Genomic DNA, 24,018 nt, shown 5'->3' with positions numbered 1-24,018 from the left:
GAGGAAACAAAAGTGAAAAAACAAACGGCACGCAGTATTCCCAAATACTGTATGCGCTCGACGCTGCTTAACTTCGGTGATCGGACGTAAACCGGTGTTTTCAGCGTTATATGGCCGTTGCCGAGAGTGCTAGTTAATAATTCGAATTTAAATTAAGTGAGTCAAATTAACCTTCATCATTTTAAAACAATAACAAAAAGAAAACCTGTTTGCTTTTTACATATCTATTAAAATTTAAAAGAGGAAAAAAAAGTGAAAAAGCCAACGGCACGCAGTGTTCCTAAGTGGTCTCCCTCCCAAGTTATGACTGCGCTCTACGCTGCTTAACTTTGGTTATCGGACGAGAATCGGTGTTTTCAGCGTGATATGGCCGTTGCCGAGAGTGCTAGTTAATAATTCGAATTTAAATTAAGTGAGACAAATTAACCTTCATCATTTTAAAACAATAACAAAAAGAAAACCTGTTTGCTTTTTACATATCTATTAAAATTTAAAAGAGGAAAAAAAGTGAAAAAGCCAACGGCACGCAGTGTTCCTAAGTGGTCTCCCTCCCAAATAATGACTGCGCTCGACGCTGCTTAACTTCGGTTATCGGACGAGAACCGGTGTATTCAGCGTGATATGGCCGTTGCCGAAAGTGCTAGTTAATAATTTGAATTAATTAACTTTCATCTTTATAAAACAATAACAAAAAGATATGTTTGCTTTTTTCATATCTGGTGGAATTTGAAAGAGGAAACAAAAGTGAAAAAACAAACGGCACGCAGTATTCCCAAATACTGTATGCGCTCGACGCTGCTTAACTTCGGTGATCGGACGTAAACCGGTGTTTTCAGCGTTATATGGCCGTTGCCGAGAGTGCTAGTTAATAATTCGAATTTAAATTAAGTGAGACAAATTAACCTTCATCATTTTAAAACAATAACAAAAAGAAAACCTGTTTGCTTTTTACATATCTATTAAAATTTAAAAGAGGAAAAAAAAGTGAAAAAGCCAACGGCACGCAGTGTTCCTAAGTGGTCTCCCTCCCAAGTAATGACTGCGCTCTACGCTGCTTAACTTCGGTTATCGGACGGGAACCGGTGTATTCAGCGTGATATGGCCGTTGCCGAGAGTGCTAGTTAATAATTCGAATTTAAATTAAGTGAGACAAATTAACCTTCATCATTTTAAAACAATAACAAAAAGAAGATATGTTTGCTTTTTTCATATCTGGTGGAATTTAAAGGAGGAAACAAAAGTGAAAAAGCCAACGGCACGCAGTATTCCCAAGTACTCTATGCGCTCGACGCTGCTTAACTTCGGTGATCGGACGTGAAACGGTGTTTTCAGCGTGATATGGCCGTTGCCGAGAGTGCTAGTTAATAATTCGAATTTAAATTAAGTGAGACAAATTAACCTTCATCATTTTAAAACAATAACAAAAAGAAAACATGTTTGCTTTTTTCATATCTATTAAAATTTAAAAGAGGAAAAAAAGTGAAAAAGCCAACGGTACGCAGTGTTCCTAAGTGGTCTCTCTCTCCCATGTAGTGACTGCGCTCGACGCCGCTTAACTTCGGTTATCGGACGAGAACCGGTGTATTCAGCGTGATATGCCCGTTGCCGAGAGTGCTAGTTAATAATTTGAATTTAATTAACTTTCATCTTTATAAAACAATAACAAAAAGATATGTTTGCTTTTTTCATATCTGGTGGAATTTGAAAGAGGAAACAAAAGTGAAAAAACAAACGGCACGCAGTTTTCCCAAATACTGTATGCGCTCGACGCTTCTTAACTTCGGTGATCGGACGTAAACCGGTGTTTTCAGCGTTATATGGCCGTTGCCGAGAGTGCTAGTTAATAATTCGAATTTAAATTAAGTGAGTCAAATTAACCTTCATCATTTTAAAACAATAACAAAAAGAAAACCTGTTTGCTTTTTACATATCTATTAAAATTTAAAAGAGGAAAAAAAAGTGAAAAAGCCAACGGCACGCAGTGTTCCTAAGTGGTCTCCCTCCCAAGTTATGACTGCGCTCTACGCTGCTTAACTTTGGTTATCGGACGAGAATCGGTGTTTTCAGCGTGATATGGCCGTTGCCGAGAGTGCTAGTTAATAATTCGAATTTAAATTAAGTGAGACAAATTAACCTTCATCATTTTAAAACAATAACAAAAAGAAAACCTGTTTGCTTTTTACATATCTATTAAAATTTAAAAGAGGAAAAAAAGTGAAAAAGCCAACGGCACGCAGTGTTCCTAAGTGGTCTCCCTCCCAAATAATGACTGCGCTCGACGCTGCTTAACTTCGGTTATCGGACGAGAACCGGTGTATTCAGCGTGATATGGCCGTTGCCGAAAGTGCTGGTTAATAATTTGAATTTAATTAACTTTCATCTTTATAAAACAATAACAAAAATAAGATATGTTTGCTTTTTTCATATCTGGTGGAATTTGAAAGAGGAAACAAAAGTGAAAAAACAAACGGCACGCAGTATTCCCAAGTACTGAATGCGCTCGACGCTGCTTAACTTCGGTGATCGGACGTGAACCGGTGTTTTCAGCGTGATATGGCCGTTGCCGAGAGTGCTAGTTAATAATTCGAATTTAAATTAAGTGAGACAAATTAACCTTCATCATTTTAAAACAATAACAAAAAGAAAACATGTTTGCTTTTTTCATATCTATTAAAATTTAAAAGAGGAAAAAAAGTGAAAAAGCCAACGGCACGCAGTGTTCCTAAGTGGTCTCCCTCCCTAGTAGTGACTGCGCTCGACGCTGCTTAACTTCGGCTATCGGACGAGAACCGGTGTATTCAGCGTGATATGGCCGTTGCTGAGAGTGCTAGTTAATAATTTGAATTTAATTAACTTTCATCTTTATAAAACAATAACAAAAAAGAAGACATGTTTGCTTTTTTCATATCTGGTGGATTTTGAAAGAGGAAACAAAAGTGAAAAATCCAACGGCACGCAGTATTCCCAAGCACTGTATGCGCTCGACGCTGCTTAACTTCGGTGATCGGACGTGAACCGGTGTTTTCATCGTGATATGGCCGTTGCCGAGAGTGCTAGTTAATAATTCGAATTTAAATTAAGTGAGACAAATTAACCTTCATCATTTTAAAACAATAACAAAAAGAAAACCTGTTTGCTTTTTACATATCTATTAAAATTTAAAAGAGGAAAAAAAAGTGAAAAACCCAACGGCACGCAGTGATCCTAAGTGGTCTCCCTCCCAAGTAATGACTGCGCTCGACGCTGCTTAACTTCGGTTATGGGACGAGAATCGGTGTATTCAGCGTGATATGGCCGTTGCCGAGAGTCCTAGTTAATAATTTGAATTTAATTAACTTTCATCTTTATAAAACAATAACAAAAAGAAGATATGTTTGCTTTTTTCATAACTGGTGGAATTTGAAAGAGGAAACAAAAGTGAAAAAGCAAACGGCACGCAGTATTCCCAAGTACTGACTGCGCTCGACGCTGCTAACGTCGGCGATCGGACGAGAACCGGTGTTCTCAGGGTGATATGGCCGTTGCCGAGAGTGCTAGATAATAATTCGAATTTAAATTAAGTGAGACAAATTAACCTTCATCTTTTTAAAACAATAACAAAAAGAAAATATGTTTGCTTTTTTCATATCTATTGGAATTTAAAAGTGGAAAAAAAAGTGAAAAAGCTAACGGCACGCAGCGTTCCTAAGTGGTCGCCCTCCCAAGTACTGACTGCGCTCGACGCTGCTTAACTTCGGTTATCGGACGAGAACCGGTGTATTCAGCGTGATATGCCCGTTGCCGAGAGTGCTAGTTAATAATTCGAATTTAAATTAAGTGAGACAAAAAAACCTTCATCATTTTAAAACAATAACAAAAAGAAGATATGTTTGCTTTTTTCATATCTGGTGGAATTTAAAGGAGGAAACAAAAGTGAAAAAGCCAACGGCACGCAGTATTCCCAAGTACTCTATGCGCTCGACGCTGCTTAACTTCGGTGATCGGACGTGAAACGGTGTTTTCAGCGTGATATGGCCGTTGCCGAGAGTGCTAGTTAATAATTCGAATTTAAATTAAGTGAGACAAATTAACCTTCATCATTTTAAAACAATAACAAAAAGAAAACATGTTTGCTTTTTTCATATCTATTAAAATTTAAAAGAGGAAAAAAAAGTGAAAAAGCCAACGGTACGCAGTGTTCCTAAGTGGTCTCTCTCTCCCATGTAGTGACTGCGCTCGACGCCGCTTAACTTCGGTTATCGGACGAGAACCGGTGTATTCAGCGTGATATGGCCGTTGCCGAGAGTGCTAGTTAATAATTTGAATTTAATTAACTTTCATCTTTATAAAACAATAACAAAAAGATATGTTTGCTTTTTTCATATCTGGTGGAATTTGAAAGAGGAAACAAAAGTGAAAAAACAAACGGCACGCAGTATTCCCAAATACTGTATGCGCTCGACGCTGCTTAACTTCGGTGATCGGACGTAAACCGGTGTTTTCAGCGTTATATGGCCGTTGCCGAGAGTGCTAGTTAATAATTCGAATTTAAATTAAGTGAGACAAATTAACCTTCATCATTTTAAAACAATAACAAAAAGAAAACCTGTTTGCTTTTTACATATCTATTAAAATTTAAAAGAGGAAAAAAAAGTGAAAAAGCCAACGGCACGCAGTGTTCCTAAGTGGTCTCCCTCCCAAGTTATGACTGCGCTCTACGCTGCTTAACTTTGGTTATCGGACGAGAATCGGTGTTTTCAGCGTGATATGGCCGTTGCCGAGGGTGCTAGTTAATAATTCGAATTTAAATTAAGTGAGACAAATTAACCTTCATCATTTTAAAACAATAACAAAAAGAAAACCTGTTTGCTTTTTACATATCTATTAAAATTTAAAAGAGGAAAAAAAGTGAAAAAGCCAACGGCACGCAGTGTTCCTAAGTGGTCTCCCTCCCAAATAATGACTGCGCTCGACGCTGCTTAACTTCGGTTATCGGACGAGAACCGGTGTATTCAGCGTGATATGGCCGTTGCCGAAAGTGCTGGTTAATAATTTGAATTTAATTAACTTTCATCTTTATAAAACAATAACAAAAATAAGATATGTTTGCTTTTTTCATATCTGGTGGAATTTGAAAGAGGAAACAAAAGTGAAAAAACAAACGGCACGCAGTATTCCCAAGTACTGTATGCGCTCGACGCTGCTTAACTTCGGTGATCGGACGTGAACCGGTGTTTTCAGCGTGATATGGCCGTTGCCGAGAGTGCTAGTTAATAATTCGAATTTAAATTAAGTGAGACAAATTAACCTTCATCATTTTAAAACAATAACAAAAAGAAAACATGTTTGCTTTTTTCATATCTATTAAAATTTAAAAGAGGAAAAAAAGTGAAAAAGCCAACGGCACGCAGTGTTCCTAAGTGGTCTCCCTCCCTAGTAGTGACTGCGCTCGACGCTGCTTAACTTCGGCTATCGGACGAGAACCGGTGTATTCAGCGTGATATGGCCGTTGCTGAGAGTGCTAGTTAATAATTTGAATTTAATTAACTTTCATCTTTATAAAACAATAACAAAAAAGAAGACATGTTTGCTTTTTTCATATCTGGTGGATTTTGAAAGAGGAAACAAAAGTGAAAAATCCAACGGCACGCAGTATTCCCAAGCACTGTATGCGCTCGACGCTGCTTAACTTCGGTGATCGGACGTGAACCGGTGTTTTCATCGTGATATGGCCGTTGCCGAGAGTGCTAGTTAATAATTCGAATTTAAATTAAGTGAGACAAATTAACCTTCATCATTTTAAAACAATAACAAAAAGAAAACCTGTTTGCTTTTTACATATCTATTAAAATTTAAAAGAGGAAAAAAAAGTGAAAAACCCAACGGCACGCAGTGATCCTAAGTGGTCTCCCTCCCAAGTAATGACTGCGCTCGACGCTGCTTAACTTCGGCTATCGGACGAGAACCGGTGTATTCAGCGTGATATGGCCGTTGCCGAGAGTCCTAGTTAATAATTTGAATTTAATTAACTTTCATCTTTATAAAACAATAACAAAAAGAAGATATGTTTGCTTTTTTCATATCTGGTGGAATTTGAAAGAGGAAACAAAAGTGAAAAAGCAAACGGCACGCAGTATTCCCAAGTACTGACTGCGCTCGACGCTGCTAACGTCGGCGATCGGACGAGAACCGGTGTTCTCAGGGTGATATGGCCGTTGCCGAGAGTGCTAGATAATAATTCGAATTTAAATTAAGTGAGACAAATTAACCTTCATCTTTTTAAAACAATAACAAAAAGAAAATATGTTTGCTTTTTTCATATCTATTGGAATTTAAAAGTGGAAAAAAAAGTGAAAAAGCTAACGGCACGCAGCGTTCCTAAGTGGTCGCCCTCCCAAGTACTGACTGCGCTCGACGCTGCTTAACTTCGGTTATCGGACGAGAACCGGTGTATTCAGCGTGATATGGCCGTTGCCGAGAGTGCTAGTTAATAATTCGAATTTAAATTAAGTGAGACAAAAAAACCTTCATCATTTTAAAACAATAACAAAAAGAAGATATGTTTGCTTTTTTCATATCTGGTGGAATTTAAAGGAGGAAACAAAAGTGAAAAAGCCAACGGCACGCAGTATTCCCAAGTACTCTATGCGCTCGACGCTGCTTAACTTCGGTGATCGGACGTGAAACGGTGTTTTCAGCGTGATATGGCCGTTGCCGAGAGTGCTAGTTAATAATTCGAATTTAAATTAAGTGAGACAAATTAACCTTCATCATTTTAAAACAATAACAAAAAGAAAACATGTTTGCTTTTTTCATATCTATTAAAATTTAAAAGAGGAAAAAAAAGTGAAAAAGCCAACGGTACGCAGTGTTCCTAAGTGGTCTCTCTCTCCCATGTAGTGACTGCGCTCGACGCCGCTTAACTTCGGTTATCGGACGAGAACCGGTGTATTCAGCGTGATATGGCCGTTGCCGAGAGTGCTAGTTAATAATTTGAATTTAATTAACTTTCATCTTTATAAAACAATAACAAAAAGAAAACCTGTTTGCTTTTTACATATCTATTAAAATTTCAAAGAGGAAAAAAAAAGTGAAAAAGCCAACGGCACGCAGTGTTCCTAAGTGGTCTCCCTCCCAAGTAATGACTGCGCTCGACGCTGATTAACTTCGGTTATCGGACGAGAATCGGTGTTTTCAGTGTGATATGGCCGTTGCCGAGAGTGCTAGTTAATAATTCGAATTTAAATTAAGTGAGACAAATTAACCTTCATCATTTTAAAACATTAACAAAAAGAAAACATGTTTCCTTTTTTCATATCTATTAAAATTTAAAAGAGGAAAAAAAAGTGAAAAAGTCAACGGCACGCAGTGTTCCTAAGTGGTCTCCCTCCCAAGTAGTGACTGCGCTCGACGCTGCTAACTTCGTTTATCGGACGAGAACCGGTGTATTCAGCGTGATATGGCCGTTGCCGAGAGTGCTAGTTAATAATTTGAATTTACTTAACTTTCATCTTTATAAAACAATAACAAAAAGAAGATATGTTTGCTTTTTTCATATCTGGTGGAATTTGAAAGAGGAAACAAAAAGTGAAAAAGCCAACGGCACGCAGTGTGCCTAAGTGGTCTCCCTCCCAAGTAATGACTGCGCTCGACGCTGATTAACTTCGGTTATCGGACGAGAATCGGTGTTTTCAGTGTGATATGGCCGTTGCCGAGAGTGCTAGTTAATAATTCGAATTTAAATTAAGTGAGACAAATTAACCTTCATCATTTTAAAACATTAACAAAAAGAAAACATGTTTCCTTTTTTCATATCTATTAAAATTTAAAAGAGGAAAAAAAAGTGAAAAAGTCAACGGCACGCAGTGTTCCTAAGTGGTCTCCCTCCCAAGTAGTGACTGCGCTCGACGCTGCTAACTTCGGTTATCGGACGAGAACCGGTGTATTCAGCGTGATATGGCCGTTGCCGAGAGTGCTAGTTAATAATTTGAATTTACTTAACTTTCATCTTTATAAAACAATAACAAAAAGAAAACCTGTTTGCTTTTTACATATCTATTAAAATTTCAAAGAGGAAAAAAAAAGTGAAAAAGCCAACGGCACGCAGTGTTCCTAAGTGGTCTCCCTCCCAAGTAATGACTGCGCTCGACGCTGATTAACTTCGGTTATCGGACGAGAATCGGTGTTTTCAGTGTGATATGGCCGTTGCCGAGAGTGCTAGTTAATAATTCGAATTTAAATTAAGTGAGACAAATTAACCTTCATCATTTTAAAACATTAACAAAAAGAAAACATGTTTCCTTTTTTCATATCTATTAAAATTTAAAAGAGGAAAAAAAAGTGAAAAAGTCAACGGCACGCAGTGTTCCTAAGTGGTCTCCCTCCCAAGTAGTGACTGCGCTCGACGCTGCTTAACTTCGGTGATCGGACGTAAACCGGTGTTTTCAGCGTTATATGGCCGTTGGCGAGAGTGCTAGTTAATAATTCGAATTTAAATTAAGTGAGACAAATTAACCTTCATCATTTTAAAACAATAACAAAAAGAAAACCTGTTTGCTTTTTACATATCTATTAAAATTTCAAAGAGGAAAAAAAAAGTGAAAAAGCCAACGGCACGCAGTGTTCCTAAGTGGTCTCCCTCCCAAGTAATGACTGCGCTCGACGCTGATTAACTTCGGTTATCGGACGAGAATCGGTGTTTTCAGTGTGATATGGCCGTTGCCGAGAGTGCTAGTAAATAATTCGAATTTAAATTAAGTGAGACAAATTAACCTTCATCATTTTAAAACATTAAGTGGTCTCTCTCTCCCATGTAGTGACTGCGCTCGACGCCGCTTAACTTCGGTTATCGGACGAGAACCGGTGTATTCAGCGTGATATGGCCGTTGCCGAGAGTGCTAGTTAATAATTTGAATTAATTAACTTTCATCTTTATAAAACAATAACAAAAAGATATGTTTGCTTTTTTCATATCTGGTGGAATTTGAAAGAGGAAACAAAAGTGAAAAAACAAACGGCACGCAGTATTCCCAAATACTGTATGCGCTCGACGCTGCTTAACTTCGGTGATCGGACGTAAACCGGTGTTTTCAGCGTTATATGGCCGTTGCCGAGAGTGCTAGTTAATAATTCGAATTTAAATTAAGTGAGACAAATTAACCTTCATCATTTTAAAACAATAACAAAAAGAAAACCTGTTTGCTTTTTACATATCTATTAAAATTTAAAAGAGGAAAAAAAAGTGAAAAAGCCAACGGCACGCAGTGTTCCTAAGTGGTCTCCCTCCCAAGTAGTGACTGCGCTCGACGCTGCTAACTTCGGTTATCGGACGAGAACCGGTGTATTCAGCGTGATATGGCCGTTGCCGAGAGTGCTAGTTAATAATTTGAATTTACTTAACTTTCATCTTTATAAAACAATAACAAAAAGAAAACCTGTTTGCTTTTTACATATCTATTAAAATTTCAAAGAGGAAAAAAAAAGTGAAAAAGCCAACGGCACGCAGTGTTCCTAAGTGGTCTCCCTCCCAAGTAATGACTGCGCTCGACGCTGATTAACTTCGGTTATCGGACGAGAATCGGTGTTTTCAGTGTGATATGGCCGTTGCCGAGAGTGCTAGTTAATAATTCGAATTTAAATTAAGTGAGACAAATTAACCTTCATCATTTTAAAACATTAACAAAAAGAAAACATGTTTCCTTTTTTCATATCTATTAAAATTTAAAAGAGGAAAAAAAAGTGAAAAAGTCAACGGCACGCAGTGTTCCTAAGTGGTCTCCCTCCCAAGTAGTGACTGCGCTCGACGCTGCTTAACTTCGGTGATCGGACGTAAACCGGTGTTTTCAGCGTTATATGGCCGTTGGCGAGAGTGCTAGTTAATAATTCGAATTTAAATTAAGTGAGACAAATTAACCTTCATCATTTTAAAACAATAACAAAAAGAAAACCTGTTTGCTTTTTACATATCTATTAAAATTTCAAAGAGGAAAAAAAAAGTGAAAAAGCCAACGGCACGCAGTGTTCCTAAGTGGTCTCCCTCCCAAGTAATGACTGCGCTCGACGCTGATTAACTTCGGTTATCGGACGAGAATCGGTGTTTTCAGTGTGATATGGCCGTTGCCGAGAGTGCTAGTAAATAATTCGAATTTAAATTAAGTGAGACAAATTAACCTTCATCATTTTAAAACATTAAGTGGTCTCTCTCTCCCATGTAGTGACTGCGCTCGACGCCGCTTAACTTCGGTTATCGGACGAGAACCGGTGTATTCAGCGTGATATGGCCGTTGCCGAGAGTGCTAGTTAATAATTTGAATTAATTAACTTTCATCTTTATAAAACAATAACAAAAAGATATGTTTGCTTTTTTCATATCTGGTGGAATTTGAAAGAGGAAACAAAAGTGAAAAAACAAACGGCACGCAGTATTCCCAAATACTGTATGCGCTCGACGCTGCTTAACTTCGGTGATCGGACGTAAACCGGTGTTTTCAGCGTTATATGGCCGTTGCCGAGAGTGCTAGTTAATAATTCGAATTTAAATTAAGTGAGACAAATTAACCTTCATCATTTTAAAACAATAACAAAAAGAAAACCTGTTTGCTTTTTACATATCTATTAAAATTTAAAAGAGGAAAAAAAAGTGAAAAAGCCAACGGCACGCAGTGTTCCTAAGTGGTCTCCCTCCCAAGTAATGACTGCGCTCTACGCTGCTTAACTTCGGTTATCGGACGGGAACCGGTGTATTCAGCGTGATATGGCCGTTGCCGAGAGTGCTAGTTAATAATTCGAATTTAAATTAAGTGAGACAAATTAACCTTCATCATTTTAAAACAATAACAAAAAGAAGATATGTTTGCTTTTTTCATATCTGGTGGAATTTAAAGGAGGAAACAAAAGTGAAAAAGCCAACGGCACGCAGAATTCCCAAGTACTCTATGCGCTCGACGCTGCTTAACTTCGGTGATCGGACGTGAAACGGTGTTTTCAGCGTGATATGGCCGTTGCCGAGAGTGCTAGTTAATAATTCGAATTTAAATTAAGTGAGACAAATTAACCTTCATCATTTTAAAACAATAACAAAAAGAAAACATGTTTGCTTTTTTCATATCTATTAAAATTTAAAAGAGGAAAAAAAGTGAAAAAGCCAACGGTACGCAGTGTTCCTAAGTGGTCTCTCTCTCCCATGTAGTGACTGCGCTCGACGCCGCTTAACTTCGGTTATCGGACGAGAACCGGTGTATTCAGCGTGATATGCCCGTTGCCGAGAGTGCTAGTTAATAATTTGAATTTAATTAACTTTCATCTTTATAAAACAATAACAAAAAGATATGTTTGCTTTTTTCATATCTGGTGGAATTTGAAAGAGGAAACAAAAGTGAAAAAACAAACGGCACGCAGTTTTCCCAAATACTGTATGCGCTCGACGCTTCTTAACTTCGGTGATCGGACGTAAACCGGTGTTTTCAGCGTTATATGGCCGTTGCCGAGAGTGCTAGTTAATAATTCGAATTTAAATTAAGTGAGTCAAATTAACCTTCATCATTTTAAAACAATAACAAAAAGAAAACCTGTTTGCTTTTTACATATCTATTAAAATTTAAAAGAGGAAAAAAAAGTGAAAAAGCTAACGGCACGCAGTGTTCCTAAGTGGTCTCCCTCCCAAGTTATGACTGCGCTCTACGCTGCTTAACTTTGGTTATCGGACGAGAATCGGTGTTTTCAGCGTGATATGGCCGTTGCCGAGAGTGCTAGTTAATAATTCGAATTTAAATTAAGTGAGACAAATTAACCTTCATCATTTTAAAACAATAACAAAAAGAAAACCTGTTTGCTTTTTACATATCTATTAAAATTTAAAAGAGGAAAAAAAGTGAAAAAGCCAACGGCACGCAGTGTTCCTAAGTGGTCTCCCTCCCAAATAATGACTGCGCTCGACGCTGCTTAACTTCGGTTATCGGACGAGAACCGGTGTATTCAGCGTGATATGGCCGTTGCCGAAAGTGCTGGTTAATAATTTGAATTTAATTAACTTTCATCTTTATAAAACAATAACAAAAATAAGATATGTTTGCTTTTTTCATATCTGGTGGAATTTGAAAGAGGAAACAAAAGTGAAAAAACAAACGGCACGCAGTATTCCCAAGTACTGAATGCGCTCGACGCTGCTTAACTTCGGTGATCGGACGTGAACCGGTGTTTTCAGCGTGATATGGCCGTTGCCGAGAGTGCTAGTTAATAATTCGAATTTAAATTAAGTGAGACAAATTAACCTTCATCATTTTAAAACAATAACAAAAAGAAAACATGTTTGCTTTTTTCATATCTATTAAAATTTAAAAGAGGAAAAAAAGTGAAAAAGCCAACGGCACGCAGTGTTCCTAAGTGGTCTCAATCCCTAGTAGTGACTGCGCTCGACGCTGCTTAACTTCGGCTATCGGACGAGAACCGGTGTATTCAGCGTGATATGGCCGTTGCTGAGAGTGCTAGTTAATAATTTGAATTTAATTAACTTTCATCTTTATAAAACAATAACAAAAAAGAAGACATGTTTGCTTTTTTCATATCTGGTGGATTTTGAAAGAGGAAACAAAAGTGAAAAATCCAACGGCACGCAGTATTCCCAAGCACTGTATGCGCTCGACGCTGCTTAACTTCGGTGATCGGACGTGAACCGGTGTTTTCATCGTGATATGGCCGTTGCCGAGAGTGCTAGTTAATAATTCGAATTTAAATTAAGTGAGACAAATTAACCTTCATCATTTTAAAACAATAACAAAAAGAAAACCTGTTTGCTTTTTACATATCTATTAAAATTTAAAAGAGGAAAAAAAAGTGAAAAACCCAACGGCACGCAGTGATCCTAAGTGGTCTCCCTCCCAAGTAATGACTGCGCTCGACGCTGCTTAACTTCGGTTATGGGACGAGAATCGGTGTATTCAGCGTGATATGGCCGTTGCCGAGAGTGCTAGTTAATAATTTGAATTTAATTAACTTTCATCTTTATAAAACAATAACAAAAAGAAGATATGTTTGCTTTTTTCATAACTGGTGGAATTTGAAAGAGGAAACAAAAGTGAAAAAGCAAACGGCACGCAGTATTCCCAAGTACTGACTGCGCTCGACGCTGCTAACGTCGGCGATCGGACGAGAACCGGTGTTCTCAGGGTGATATGGCCGTTGCCGAGAGTGCTAGATAATAATTCGAATTTAAATTAAGTGAGACAAATTAACCTTCATCTTTTTAAAACAATAACAAAAAGAAAATATGTTTGCTTTTTTCATATCTATTGGAATTTAAAAGTGGAAAAAAAAGTGAAAAAGCTAACGGCACGCAGCGTTCCTAAGTGGTCGCCCTCCCAAGTACTGACTGCGCTCGACGCTGCTTAACTTCGGTTATCGGACGAGAACCGGTGTATTCAGCGTGATATGGCCGTTGCCGAGAGTGCTAGTTAATAATTCGAATTTAAATTAAGTGAGACAAAAAAACCTTCATCATTTTAAAACAATAACAAAAAGAAGATATGTTTGCTTTTTTCATATCTGGTGGAATTTAAAGGAGGAAACAAAAGTGAAAAAGCCAACGGCACGCAGTATTCCCAAGTACTCTATGCGCTCGACGCTGCTTAACTTCGGTGATCGGACGTGAAACGGTGTTTTCAGCGTGATATGGCCGTTGCCGAGAGTGCTAGTTAATAATTCGAATTTAAATTAAGTGAGACAAATTAACCTTCATCATTTTAAAACAATAACAAAAAGAAAACATGTTTGCTTTTTTCATATCTATTAAAATTTAAAAGAGGAAAAAAAAGTGAAAAAGCCAACGGTACGCAGTGTTCCTAAGTGGTCTCTCTCTCCCATGTAGTGACTGCGCTCGACGCCGCTTAACTTCGGTTATCGGACGAGAACCGGTGTATTCAGCGTGATATGGCCGTTGCCGAGAGTGCTAGTTAATAATTTGAATTTAATTAACTTTCATCTTTATAAAACAATAACAAAAAGATATGTTTGCTTTTTTCATATCTGGTGGAATTTGAAAGAGGAAACAAAAGTGAAAAAACAAACGGCACGCAGTATTCCCAAATACTGTATGCGCTCGACGCTGCTTAACTTCGGTGATCGGACGTAAACCGGTGTTTTCAGCGTTATATGGCCGTTGCCGAGAGTGCTAGTTAATAATTCGAATTTAAATTAAGTGAGACAAATTAACCTTCATCATTTTAAAACAATAACAAAAAGAAAACCTGTTTGCTTTTTACATATCTATTAAAATTTAAAAGAGGAAAAAAAAGTGAAAAAGCCAACGGCACGCAGTGTTCCTAAGTGGTCTCCCTCCCAAGTTATGACTGCGCTCTACGCTGCTTAACTTTGGTTATCGGACGAGAATCGGTGTTTTCAGCGTGATATGGCCGTTGCCGAGAGTGCTAGTTAATAATTCGAATTTAAATTAAGTGAGACAAATTAACCTTCATCATTTTAAAACAATAACAAAAAGAAAACCTGTTTGCTTTTTACATATCTATTAAAATTTAAAAGAGGAAAAAAAGTGAAAAAGCCAACGGCACGCAGTGTTCCTAAGTGGTCTCCCTCCCAAATAATGACTGCGCTCGACGCTGCTTAACTTCGGTTATCGGACGAGAACCGGTGTATTCAGCGTGATATGGCCGTTGCCGAAAGTGCTAGTTAATAATTTGAATTTAATTAACTTTCATCTTTATAAAACAATAACAAAAAGAAGATATGTTTGCTTTTTTCATATCTGGTGGAATTTGAAAGAGGAAACAAAACTGAAAAAACAAACGGCACGCAGTATTCCCAAGTACTGTATGCGCTCGACGCTGCTTAACTTCGGTGATCGGACGTGAACCGGTGTTTTCAGCGTGATATGGCCGTTGCCGAGAGTGCTAGTTAATAATTCGAATTTAAATTAAGTGAGACAAATTAACCTTCATCTTTTTAAAACAATACCAAAAAGAAAATATGTTTGCTTTTTTCATATCTATTGGAATTTAAAAGAGGAAAAAAAAGTGAAAAAGCTAACGGCACGCAGTGTTCCTAAGTGGTCGCCCTCCCAAGTACTGACTGCGCTCGACGCTGCTTAACTTCGGTTATCGGACGAGAACCGCTGTATTCAGCGTGATATGGCCGTTGCCGAGAGTGCTAGTTAATAATTTGAATTTAATTAACCTTCATCTTTATAAAACAATAACAAAAAGAAGATATGTTTGCATTTTTCATATCTGGTGGAATTTAAAGGAGGAAACAAAAGTGAAAAAGCCAACGGCACGCAGTATTCCCAAGTACTGTATGCGCTCGACGCTGCTTAACTTCGGTGATCGGACGTGAACCGGTGTTTTCAGCGTGATATGGCCGTTGCCGAGAGTGCTAGTTAATAATTCGAATTTAAATTAAGTGAGACATATTAACCTTCATCATTTTAAAACAATAACAAAAAGAAAACATGTTTGCTTTTTTCATATCTATTAAAATTTAAAAGAGGAAAAAAAGTGAAAAAGCCAACGGCACGCAGTGTTCCTAAGTGGTCTCTCTCCCAAGTAGTGAGTGCGCTCGACGCCGCTTAACTTCGGTTATCGGACGAGAACCGGTGTATTCAGCGTGATATGGCCGTTGCCGAGAGTGCTAGTTAATAATTTGAATTTAATTAACCTTCATCATTATAAAACAATAACAAAAAGAAGATATGTTTGCTTTTTTCATATCGGGTGGAATTTAAAAGAGGAAACAAAAGTGAAAAAGCCAACGGCACGCAGTATTCCCAAGTACTGACTGCGCTCGACGCTGCTAACGTCAGCGATCGGACGAGAACCGGTGTTCTCAGCGTGATATGGCCGTTGCCGAGAGTGCTAGATAATAATTCGAATTTAAATTAAGTGAGACAAATTAACCTTCATCTTTTAAAAACAATAACAAAAAGAAAATATGTTTGCTTTTTTCATATCTATTGGAATTTAAAAGAGGAAAAAAGCTAACGTCACGCAGTGTTCCTAAGTGGTCGCCCTCCCAAGTACTGACTGCGCTCGACGCTGCTTAACTTCGGTTATCGGACGAGAACCGATGTATTCAGCGTGATATGGCCGTTGCCGAGAGTGCTAGTTAATAATTTGAATTTAATTAACCTTCATCTTTAAAAAACAATAACAAAAAGAAGATATGTTTGCTTTTTTCATATCTGGTGGAATTTGAAAGAGGAAACAAAAGTGAAAAAACAAACGGCACGCAGTATTCCCAAGTACTGTATGCGCTCGACGCTGCTTAACTTCGGTGATCGGACGTGAACCGGTGTTTTCAGCGTGATATGGCCGTTGCCGAGAGTGCTAGTTAATAATTCGAATTTAAATTAAGTGAGACAAATTTACCTTCATCATTTTAAAACAATAACAAAAAGAAAACATGTTTTTATTTTTTCATATCTATTAAAATTTAAAAGAGGAAAAAAAAGTGAAAAAGCCAACGGCACGCAGTGTTCCTAAGTGGTCTCCCTCCCAAGTAGTGACTGCGCTCGACGCTGCTTAACTTCGGTTATCGAACGAGAACCGGTGTATTCAGCGTGATATGGCCGTTGCCGAGAGTGCTAGTTAATAATTTGAATTTAATTAACTTTCATCATTATAAAACAATAACAAAAAAGAAGATTTGTTTGCTTTTTTCATATATGGTGGAATTTGAAAGAGGAAACAAAAGTGAAAAAAGCAAACGGCACGCAGTATTCCCAAGTACTGACTGCGCTCGACGCTGCTAACGTCGGCGATCGGACGAGAACCGGTGTTCTCAGCGTGATATGGCCGTTGCCGAGAGTGCTAGTTAATAATTCGGATTTAAATTAAGTGAGACAAATCAACCTTCATCATTTTAAAACAATAACAAAAAGAAAACCTGTTTGCTTTTTACATATCTATTAAAATTTAAAAGAGGAAAAAAAAGTGACAAAGCCAACGCCACGCAGTGTTCCTAAGTGGTCTCCCTCCCAAGTAATGACTGCGCTCGACGCTGCTTAACTTCGGTTATCGGACGAGAACCGGTGTATTCAGCGTGATACTGCCGTTGCCGAGAGTGCTAGTTAATAATTTGAATTTAATTAACTTTCATCTTTATAAAACAATAACAAAAAGAAGATATGTTTGCTTTTTTCATATCTGGTGGAATTTGAAAGAGGAAACAAAAGTGAAAAAGCAAACGGCACGCAGTATTCCCAAGTACTGACTGCGCTCGACGCTGCTAACGTCGGCGATCGGACGAGAACCGGTGTTCTCAGCGTGATATGGCCGTTGCCGAGAGTGCTAGTTAATAATTCGAATTTAAATTAAGTGAGACAAATTTACCTTCATCATTTTAAAACAATAACAAAAAGAAAACATGTTTTTATTTTTTCATATCTATTAAAATTTAAAAGAGGAAAAAAAAGTGAAAAAGCCAACGGCACGCAGTGTTCCCAAGTGGTCTCCCTCCCAAGTAGTGACTGCGCTCGACGCTGCTTAACTTCGGTTATCGAACGAGAACCGGTGTATTCAGCGTGATATGGCCGTTGCCGAGAGTGCTAGTTAATAATTTGAATTTAATTAACTTTCATCTTTATAAAACAATAACAAAAAGAAGATATGTTTGCTTTTTTCATATCTGGTGGAATTTGAAAGAGGAAACAAAAGTGAAAAAGCAAACGGCACGCAGTATTCCCAAGTACTGACTGCGCTCGACGCTGCTAACGTCGGCGATCGGACGAGAACCGGTGTTCTCAGCGTGATATGGCCGTTGCCGAGAGTGCTAGATAATAATTCGAATTTAAATTAAGTGAGACAAATTAACCTTCATCTTTTTCAAACAATAACAAAAAGAAAATATGTTTGCTTTTTCATATCTATTGGAATTTAAAAGAGGAAAAAAAAGTGAAAAAGCTAACGGCACGCAGTGTTCCTAAGTGGTCGCCCTCCAAAGTACTGACTGCGCTCGACGCTGCTTAACTTCGGTTATCGGACGAGAACCGGTGTATTCAGCGTGATATGGCCGTTGCCGAGAGTGCTAGTTAATAATTTGAATTTAATTAACCTTCATCTTTATAAAACAATAACAAAAAGAAGATATGTTTGCTTTTTTCATATCTGGTGGAATTTGAAAGAGGAAACAAAAGTGAAAAAACAAACGGCACGCAGTATTCCCAAATACTGTATGCGCTCGACGCTGCTTAACTTCGGTGATCGGACGTAAACCGGTGTTTTCAGCGTTATATGGCCGTTGCCGAGAGTGCTAGCTAATAATTCGAATTTAAATTAAGTGAGACAAATTAACCTTCATCATTTTAAAACAATAACAAAAAGAAAACCTGTTTGCTTTTTACATATCTATTAAAATTTAAAAGAGGAAAAAAAGGTGAAAAAGCCAACGGCACGCAGTGTTCCTAAGTGGTCTCCCTCCCAAGTAATGACTGCGCTCGACGCTGCTTAACTTCGGTTATCGGACGAGAATCGGTGTATTCAGCGTGATATGGCCGTTGCCGAGAGTGCTAGTTAATAATTTGAATTTAATTAACTTTCATCTTTACAAAACAATAACAAAATGAAGATATGTTTGCTTTTTTCATATCTGGTGGAATTTGAAAGAGGAAACAAAAGTGAAAAAGCAAACGGCACGCAGTATTCCCAAGTACTGACTGCGCTCGACGCTGCTAACGTCGGCGATCGGACGAGAACCGGTGTTCTCAGCGTGATATGGCCGTTGCCGAGAGTGCTGGATAGTAATTCGAATTTAAATTAAGTGAGACAAATTAACCTTCATCTTTTTCAAACAATAACAAAAAGAAAATATGTTTGCTTTTTTCATATCTATTGGAATTTAAAAGAGGAAAAAAGCTAACGTCACGCAGTGTTCCTAAGTGGTCGCCCTCCCAAGTACTGACTGCGCTCGACGCTGCTTAACTTCGGTTATCGGACGAGAACCGCTGTATTCAGCGTGATATGGCCGTTGCCGAGAGTGCTAGTTAATAATTTGAATTTAATTAACCTTCATCTTTATAAAACAATAACAAAAAGAAGATATGTTTGCTTTTTTCATATCTGGTGGAATTTGAAAGAGGAAACAAAAGTGAAAAAGCAAACGGCACGCAGTATTCCCAAGTACTGACTGCGCTCGACGCTGCTAACGTCGGCGATCGGACGAGAACCGGTGTTCTCAGCGTGATATGGCCGTTGCCGAGAGTGCTGGATAGTAATTCGAATTTAAATTAAGTGAGACAAATTAACCTTCATCTTTTTCAAACAATAACAAAAAGAAAATATGTTTGCTTTTTTCATATCTATTGGAATTTAAAAGAGGAAAAAAGCTAACGTCACGCAGTGTTCCTAAGTGGTCGCCCTCCCAAGTACTGACTGCGCTCGACGCTGCTTAACTTCGGTTATCGGACGAGAACCGCTGTATTCAGCGTGATATGGCCGTTGCCGAGAGTGCTAGTTAATAATTTGAATTTAATTAACCTTCATCTTTATAAAACAATAACAAAAAGAAGATATGTTTGCTTTTTTCATATCTGGTGGAATTTGAAAGAGGAAACAAAAGTGAAAAAGCAAACGGCACGCAGTATTCCCAAGTACTGACTGCGCTCGACGCTGCTAACGTCGGCGATCGGACGAGAACCGGTGTTCTCAGCGTGATATGGCCGTTGCCGAGAGTGCTAGATAATAATTCGAATTTAAATTAAGTGAGACAAATTAACCTTCATCTTTTTCAAACAATAACAAAAAGAAAATATGTTTGCTTTTTTCATATCTATTGGAATTTAAAAGAGGAAAAAAAGTGAAAAAGCTAACGGCACGCAGTGTTCCTAAGTGGTCGCCCTCCAAAGTACTGACTGCGCTCGACGCTGCTTAACTTCGGTTATCGGACGAGAACCGGTGTATTCAGCGTGATATGGCCGTTGCCGAGAGTGCTAGTTAATAATTTGAATTTAATTAACCTTCATCTTTATAAAACAATAACAAAAAGAAGATATGTTTGCTTTTTTCATATCTGGTGGAATTTGAAAGAGGAAACAAAAGTGAAAAAACAAACGGCACGCAGTATTCCCAAATACTGTATGCGCTCGACGCTGCTTAACTTCGGTGATCGGACGTAAACCGGTGTTTTCAGCGTTATATGGCCGTTGCCGAGAGTGCTAGCTAATAATTCGAATTTAAATTAAGTGAGACAAATTAACCTTCATCATTTTAAAACAATAACAAAAAGAAAACCTGTTTGCTTTTTACATATCTATTAAAATTTAAAAGAGGAAAAAAAGGTGAAAAAGCCAACGGCACGCAGTGTTCCTAAGTGGTCTCCCTCCCAAGTAATGACTGCGCTCGACGCTGCTTAACTTCGGTTATCGGACGAGAATCGGTGTATTCAGCGTGATATGGCCGTTGCCGAGAGTGCTAGTTAATAATTTGAATTTAATTAACTTTCATCTTTACAAAACAATAACAAAATGAAGATATGTTTGCTTTTTTCATATCTGGTGGAATTTGAAAGAGGAAACAAAAGTGAAAAAGCAAACGGCACGCAGTATTCCCAAGTACTGACTGCGCTCGACGCTGCTAACGTCGGCGATCGGACGAGAACCGGTGTTCTCAGCGTGATATGGCCGTTGCCGAGAGTGCTGGATAGTAATTCGAATTTAAATTAAGTGAGACAAATTAACCTTCATCTTTTTCAAACAATAACAAAAAGAAAATATGTTTGCTTTTTTCATATCTATTGGAATTTAAAAGAGGAAAAAAGCTAACGTCACGCAGTGTTCCTAAGTGGTCGCCCTCCCAAGTACTGACTGCGCTCGACGCTGCTTAACTTCGGTTATCGGACGAGAACCGCTGTATTCAGCGTGATATGGCCGTTGCCGAGAGTGCTAGTTAATAATTTGAATTTAATTAACCTTCATCTTTATAAAACAATAACAAAAAGAAGATATGTTTACTTTTTTCATATCTGGTGGAATTTAAAGGAGGAAACAAAAGTGAAAAAGCCAACGGCACGCAGTATTCCCAAGTACTGTATGCGCTCGACGCTGCTTAACTTCGGTGATCGGACGTGAACCGGTGTTTTCAGCGTGATATGGCCGTTGCCGAGAGTGCTAGTTAATAACTCGAATTTAAATTAAGTGAGACATATTAACCTTCATCATTTTAAAACAATAACAAAAAGAAAACATGTTTGCTTTTTTCATATCTATTAAAATTTAAAAGAGGAAAAAGAAAGTGAAAAAGCCAACGGCACGCAGTGTTCCTAAGTGGTCTCTCTCCCAAGTAGTGACTGCGCTCGACGCCGCTTAACTTCGGTTATCGGACGAGAACCGGTGTATTCAGCGTGATATGGCCGTTGCCGAGAGTGCTAGTTAATAATTTGAATTTAATTAACTTTCATCTTTATAAAACAATAACAAAAAGATATGTTTGCTTTTTTCATATCTGGTGGAATTTGAAAGAGGAAACAAAAGTGAAAAAACAAACGGCACGCAGTATTCCCAAATACTGTATGCGCTCGACGCTGCTTAACTTCGGTGATCGGACGTAAACCGGTGTTTTCAGCGTTATATGGCCGTTGCCGAGAGTGCTTGCTAATAATTCGAATTTAAATTAAGTGAGACAAATTAACCTTCATCATTTTAAAACAATAACAAAAAGAAAACCTGTTTGCTTTTTACATATCTATTAAAATTTAAAAGAGGAAAAAAAGGTGAAAAAGCCAACGGCACGCAGTGTTCCTAAGGGGTCTCCCTCCCAAGTATTGACTGCGCTCGACGCTGCTTAACTTCGGTTATCGGACGAGAATCGGTGTATTCAGCGTGATATGGCCGTTGCCGAGAGTGCTAGTTAATAATTTAAATTTAATTAACTTTCATCTTTACAAAACAATAACAAAATGAAGATATGTTTGCTTTTTTCATATCTGGTGGAATTTGAAAGAGGAAACAAAAGTGAAAAAGCAAACGGCACGCAGTATTCCCAAGTACTGACTGCGCTCGACGCTGCTAACGTCGGCGATCGGACGAGAACCGGTGTTCTCAGCGTGATATGGCCGTTGCCGAGAGTGCTGGATAGTAATTCGAATTTAAATTAAGTGAGACAAATTAACCTTCATCTTTTTCAAACAATAACAAAAAGAAAATATGTTTGCTTTTTTCATATCTATTGGAATTTAAAAGAGGAAAAAAGCTAACGTCACGCAGTGTTCCTAAGTGGTCGCCCTCCCAAGTACTGACTGCGCTCGACGCTGCTTAACTTCGGTTATCGGACGAGAACCGCTGTATTCAGCGTGATATGGCCGTTGCCGAGAGTGCTAGTTAATAATTTGAATTTAATTAACCTTCATCTTTATAAAACAATAACAAAAAGAAGATATGTTTGCTTTTTTCATATCTGGTGGAATTTGAAAGAGGAAACAAAAGTGAAAAAACAAACGGCACGCAGTATTCCCAAATACTGTATGCGCTCGACGCTGCTTAACTTCGGTGATCGGACGTAAACCGGTGTTTTCAGCGTTATATGGCCGTTGCCGAGAGTGCTAGCTAATAATTCGAATTTAAATTAAGTGAGACAAATTAACCTTCATCATTTTAAAACAATAACAAAAAGAAAACCTGTTGGCTTTTTACATATCTATTAAAATTTAAAAGAGGAAAAAAAGGTGAAAAAGCCAACGGCACGCAGTGTTCCTAAGTGGTCTCCCTCCCAAGTAATGACTGCGCTCGACGCTGCTTAACTTCGGTTATCGGACGAGAATCGGTGTATTCAGCGTGATATGGCCGTTGCCGAGAGTGCTAGTTAATAATTTGAATTTAATTAACTTTCATCTTTACAAAACAATAACAAAATGAAGATATGTTTGCTTTTTTCATATCTGGTGGAATTTGAAAGAGGAAACAAAAGTGAAAAAGCAAACGGCACGCAGTATTCCCAAGTACTGACTGCGCTCGACGCTGCTAACGTCGGCGATCGGACGAGAACCGGTGTTCTCAGCGTGATATGGCCGTTGCCGAGAGTGCTGGATAGTAATTCGAATTTAAATTAAGTGAGACAAATTAACCTTCATCTTTTTCAAACAATAACAAAAAGAAAATATGTTTGCTTTTTTCATATCTATTGGAATTTAAAAGAGGAAAAAAGCTAACGTCACGCAGTGTTCCTAAGTGGTCGCCCTCCCAAGTACTGACTGCGCTCGACGCTGCTTAACTTCGGTTATCGGACGAGAACCGCTGTATTCAGCGTGATATGGCCGTTGCCGAGAGTGCTAGTTAATAATTTGAATTTAATTAACCTTCATCTTTATAAAACAATAACAAAAAGAAGATATGTTTACTTTTTTCATATCTGGTGGAATTTAAAGGAGGAAACAAAAGTGAAAAAGCCAACGGCACGCAGTATTCCCAAGTACTGTATGCGCTCGACGCTGCTTAACTTCGGTGATCGGACGTGAACCGGTGTTTTCAGCGTGATATGGCCGTTGCCGAGAGTGCTAGTTAATAACTCGAATTTAAATTAAGTGAGACATATTAACCTTCATCATTTTAAAACAATAACAAAAAGAAAACATGTTTGCTTTTTTCATATCTATTAAAATTTAAAAGAGGAAAAAGAAAGTGAAAAAGCCAACGGCACGCAGTGTTCCTAAGTGGTCTCTCTCCCAAGTAGTGACTGCGCTCGACGCCGCTTAACTTCGGTTATCGGACGAGAACCGGTGTATTCAGCGTGATATGGCCGTTGCCGAGAGTGCTAGTTAATAATTTGAATTTAATTAACTTTCATCTTTATAAAACAATAACAAAAAGATATGTTTGCTTTTTTCATATCTGGTGGAATTTGAAAGAGGAAACAAAAGTGAAAAAACAAACGGCACGCAGTATTCCCAAATACTGTATGCGCTCGACGCTGCTTAACTTCGGTGATCGGACGTAAACCGGTGTTTTCAGCGTTATATGGCCGTTGCCGAGAGTGCTTGCTAATAATTCGAATTTAAATTAAGTGAGACAAATTAACCTTCATCATTTTAAAACAATAACAAAAAGAA

General features: G+C 38.2%; 54 pseudogenes; all 54 read right to left on the bottom strand.

Annotated features, from left to right (window-relative positions):
• Positions 1–259: 259 nt before the first annotated feature.
• On the bottom strand, positions 260–378 carry LOC149670574 (5S ribosomal RNA; annotated as a pseudogene).
• Positions 379–514: 136 nt separating this feature from the next.
• LOC149670573 (5S ribosomal RNA) lies at positions 515–633 on the bottom strand (annotated as a pseudogene).
• Positions 634–991: 358 nt separating this feature from the next.
• Positions 992–1,110, bottom strand: LOC149670572 (5S ribosomal RNA; annotated as a pseudogene).
• Positions 1,111–1,966: 856 nt separating this feature from the next.
• Positions 1,967–2,085, bottom strand: LOC149670571 (5S ribosomal RNA; annotated as a pseudogene).
• A 136-nt stretch (positions 2,086–2,221) lies between these two features.
• On the bottom strand, positions 2,222–2,340 carry LOC149670570 (5S ribosomal RNA; annotated as a pseudogene).
• Positions 2,341–2,462: 122 nt separating this feature from the next.
• LOC149670569 (5S ribosomal RNA) lies at positions 2,463–2,565 on the bottom strand (annotated as a pseudogene).
• A 136-nt stretch (positions 2,566–2,701) lies between these two features.
• On the bottom strand, positions 2,702–2,820 carry LOC149670568 (5S ribosomal RNA; annotated as a pseudogene).
• An 843-nt stretch (positions 2,821–3,663) lies between these two features.
• Positions 3,664–3,782, bottom strand: LOC149670567 (5S ribosomal RNA; annotated as a pseudogene).
• Positions 3,783–4,639: 857 nt separating this feature from the next.
• Positions 4,640–4,758, bottom strand: LOC149670566 (5S ribosomal RNA; annotated as a pseudogene).
• Positions 4,759–4,894: 136 nt separating this feature from the next.
• On the bottom strand, positions 4,895–5,013 carry LOC149670565 (5S ribosomal RNA; annotated as a pseudogene).
• Positions 5,014–5,374: 361 nt separating this feature from the next.
• LOC149670564 (5S ribosomal RNA) lies at positions 5,375–5,493 on the bottom strand (annotated as a pseudogene).
• Positions 5,494–5,856: 363 nt separating this feature from the next.
• On the bottom strand, positions 5,857–5,975 carry LOC149670563 (5S ribosomal RNA; annotated as a pseudogene).
• A 361-nt stretch (positions 5,976–6,336) lies between these two features.
• LOC149670562 (5S ribosomal RNA) lies at positions 6,337–6,455 on the bottom strand (annotated as a pseudogene).
• A 621-nt stretch (positions 6,456–7,076) lies between these two features.
• LOC149670561 (5S ribosomal RNA) lies at positions 7,077–7,195 on the bottom strand (annotated as a pseudogene).
• A 137-nt stretch (positions 7,196–7,332) lies between these two features.
• On the bottom strand, positions 7,333–7,450 carry LOC149670560 (5S ribosomal RNA; annotated as a pseudogene).
• A 123-nt stretch (positions 7,451–7,573) lies between these two features.
• LOC149670559 (5S ribosomal RNA) lies at positions 7,574–7,692 on the bottom strand (annotated as a pseudogene).
• A 137-nt stretch (positions 7,693–7,829) lies between these two features.
• On the bottom strand, positions 7,830–7,947 carry LOC149670558 (5S ribosomal RNA; annotated as a pseudogene).
• Positions 7,948–8,070: 123 nt separating this feature from the next.
• On the bottom strand, positions 8,071–8,189 carry LOC149670557 (5S ribosomal RNA; annotated as a pseudogene).
• A 137-nt stretch (positions 8,190–8,326) lies between these two features.
• On the bottom strand, positions 8,327–8,445 carry LOC149670556 (5S ribosomal RNA; annotated as a pseudogene).
• Positions 8,446–8,583: 138 nt separating this feature from the next.
• LOC149670555 (5S ribosomal RNA) lies at positions 8,584–8,702 on the bottom strand (annotated as a pseudogene).
• A 525-nt stretch (positions 8,703–9,227) lies between these two features.
• LOC149670554 (5S ribosomal RNA) lies at positions 9,228–9,345 on the bottom strand (annotated as a pseudogene).
• Positions 9,346–9,468: 123 nt separating this feature from the next.
• LOC149670553 (5S ribosomal RNA) lies at positions 9,469–9,587 on the bottom strand (annotated as a pseudogene).
• A 137-nt stretch (positions 9,588–9,724) lies between these two features.
• On the bottom strand, positions 9,725–9,843 carry LOC149670552 (5S ribosomal RNA; annotated as a pseudogene).
• Positions 9,844–9,981: 138 nt separating this feature from the next.
• Positions 9,982–10,100, bottom strand: LOC149670551 (5S ribosomal RNA; annotated as a pseudogene).
• A 525-nt stretch (positions 10,101–10,625) lies between these two features.
• On the bottom strand, positions 10,626–10,744 carry LOC149670550 (5S ribosomal RNA; annotated as a pseudogene).
• Positions 10,745–11,600: 856 nt separating this feature from the next.
• Positions 11,601–11,719, bottom strand: LOC149670549 (5S ribosomal RNA; annotated as a pseudogene).
• A 136-nt stretch (positions 11,720–11,855) lies between these two features.
• LOC149670548 (5S ribosomal RNA) lies at positions 11,856–11,974 on the bottom strand (annotated as a pseudogene).
• Positions 11,975–12,096: 122 nt separating this feature from the next.
• LOC149670547 (5S ribosomal RNA) lies at positions 12,097–12,199 on the bottom strand (annotated as a pseudogene).
• A 136-nt stretch (positions 12,200–12,335) lies between these two features.
• Positions 12,336–12,454, bottom strand: LOC149670546 (5S ribosomal RNA; annotated as a pseudogene).
• An 843-nt stretch (positions 12,455–13,297) lies between these two features.
• LOC149670545 (5S ribosomal RNA) lies at positions 13,298–13,416 on the bottom strand (annotated as a pseudogene).
• Positions 13,417–14,273: 857 nt separating this feature from the next.
• LOC149670544 (5S ribosomal RNA) lies at positions 14,274–14,392 on the bottom strand (annotated as a pseudogene).
• Positions 14,393–14,528: 136 nt separating this feature from the next.
• Positions 14,529–14,647, bottom strand: LOC149670543 (5S ribosomal RNA; annotated as a pseudogene).
• Positions 14,648–15,009: 362 nt separating this feature from the next.
• On the bottom strand, positions 15,010–15,128 carry LOC149670542 (5S ribosomal RNA; annotated as a pseudogene).
• Positions 15,129–15,250: 122 nt separating this feature from the next.
• Positions 15,251–15,353, bottom strand: LOC149670541 (5S ribosomal RNA; annotated as a pseudogene).
• Positions 15,354–15,489: 136 nt separating this feature from the next.
• LOC149670540 (5S ribosomal RNA) lies at positions 15,490–15,608 on the bottom strand (annotated as a pseudogene).
• A 351-nt stretch (positions 15,609–15,959) lies between these two features.
• Positions 15,960–16,078, bottom strand: LOC149670539 (5S ribosomal RNA; annotated as a pseudogene).
• Positions 16,079–16,441: 363 nt separating this feature from the next.
• On the bottom strand, positions 16,442–16,560 carry LOC149670538 (5S ribosomal RNA; annotated as a pseudogene).
• Positions 16,561–16,923: 363 nt separating this feature from the next.
• LOC149670537 (5S ribosomal RNA) lies at positions 16,924–17,042 on the bottom strand (annotated as a pseudogene).
• Positions 17,043–17,404: 362 nt separating this feature from the next.
• On the bottom strand, positions 17,405–17,523 carry LOC149670536 (5S ribosomal RNA; annotated as a pseudogene).
• Positions 17,524–17,883: 360 nt separating this feature from the next.
• Positions 17,884–18,002, bottom strand: LOC149670535 (5S ribosomal RNA; annotated as a pseudogene).
• Positions 18,003–18,364: 362 nt separating this feature from the next.
• On the bottom strand, positions 18,365–18,483 carry LOC149670534 (5S ribosomal RNA; annotated as a pseudogene).
• A 351-nt stretch (positions 18,484–18,834) lies between these two features.
• On the bottom strand, positions 18,835–18,953 carry LOC149670533 (5S ribosomal RNA; annotated as a pseudogene).
• A 351-nt stretch (positions 18,954–19,304) lies between these two features.
• On the bottom strand, positions 19,305–19,423 carry LOC149670532 (5S ribosomal RNA; annotated as a pseudogene).
• A 360-nt stretch (positions 19,424–19,783) lies between these two features.
• Positions 19,784–19,902, bottom strand: LOC149670531 (5S ribosomal RNA; annotated as a pseudogene).
• Positions 19,903–20,264: 362 nt separating this feature from the next.
• On the bottom strand, positions 20,265–20,383 carry LOC149670530 (5S ribosomal RNA; annotated as a pseudogene).
• A 351-nt stretch (positions 20,384–20,734) lies between these two features.
• On the bottom strand, positions 20,735–20,853 carry LOC149670529 (5S ribosomal RNA; annotated as a pseudogene).
• A 122-nt stretch (positions 20,854–20,975) lies between these two features.
• On the bottom strand, positions 20,976–21,078 carry LOC149670528 (5S ribosomal RNA; annotated as a pseudogene).
• Positions 21,079–21,216: 138 nt separating this feature from the next.
• LOC149670527 (5S ribosomal RNA) lies at positions 21,217–21,335 on the bottom strand (annotated as a pseudogene).
• A 359-nt stretch (positions 21,336–21,694) lies between these two features.
• On the bottom strand, positions 21,695–21,813 carry LOC149670526 (5S ribosomal RNA; annotated as a pseudogene).
• Positions 21,814–22,164: 351 nt separating this feature from the next.
• LOC149670525 (5S ribosomal RNA) lies at positions 22,165–22,283 on the bottom strand (annotated as a pseudogene).
• Positions 22,284–22,645: 362 nt separating this feature from the next.
• Positions 22,646–22,764, bottom strand: LOC149670524 (5S ribosomal RNA; annotated as a pseudogene).
• Positions 22,765–23,115: 351 nt separating this feature from the next.
• On the bottom strand, positions 23,116–23,234 carry LOC149670523 (5S ribosomal RNA; annotated as a pseudogene).
• Positions 23,235–23,356: 122 nt separating this feature from the next.
• LOC149670522 (5S ribosomal RNA) lies at positions 23,357–23,459 on the bottom strand (annotated as a pseudogene).
• A 138-nt stretch (positions 23,460–23,597) lies between these two features.
• LOC149670521 (5S ribosomal RNA) lies at positions 23,598–23,716 on the bottom strand (annotated as a pseudogene).
• Positions 23,717–24,018: the final 302 nt, after the last annotated feature.

Source organism: Phalangium opilio, unplaced genomic scaffold, assembly GCF_054372755.1.
Source record: "Phalangium opilio isolate 3A_F unplaced genomic scaffold, DU_Popi_V2 ptg000054l_1, whole genome shotgun sequence".
Taxonomy (NCBI): Eukaryota; Metazoa; Arthropoda; class Arachnida; order Opiliones; family Phalangiidae; genus Phalangium; species Phalangium opilio.
The sequence above is the reverse complement of the archived record's forward strand: the minus strand, read 5'-3'. Positions and strand labels throughout refer to the sequence as shown.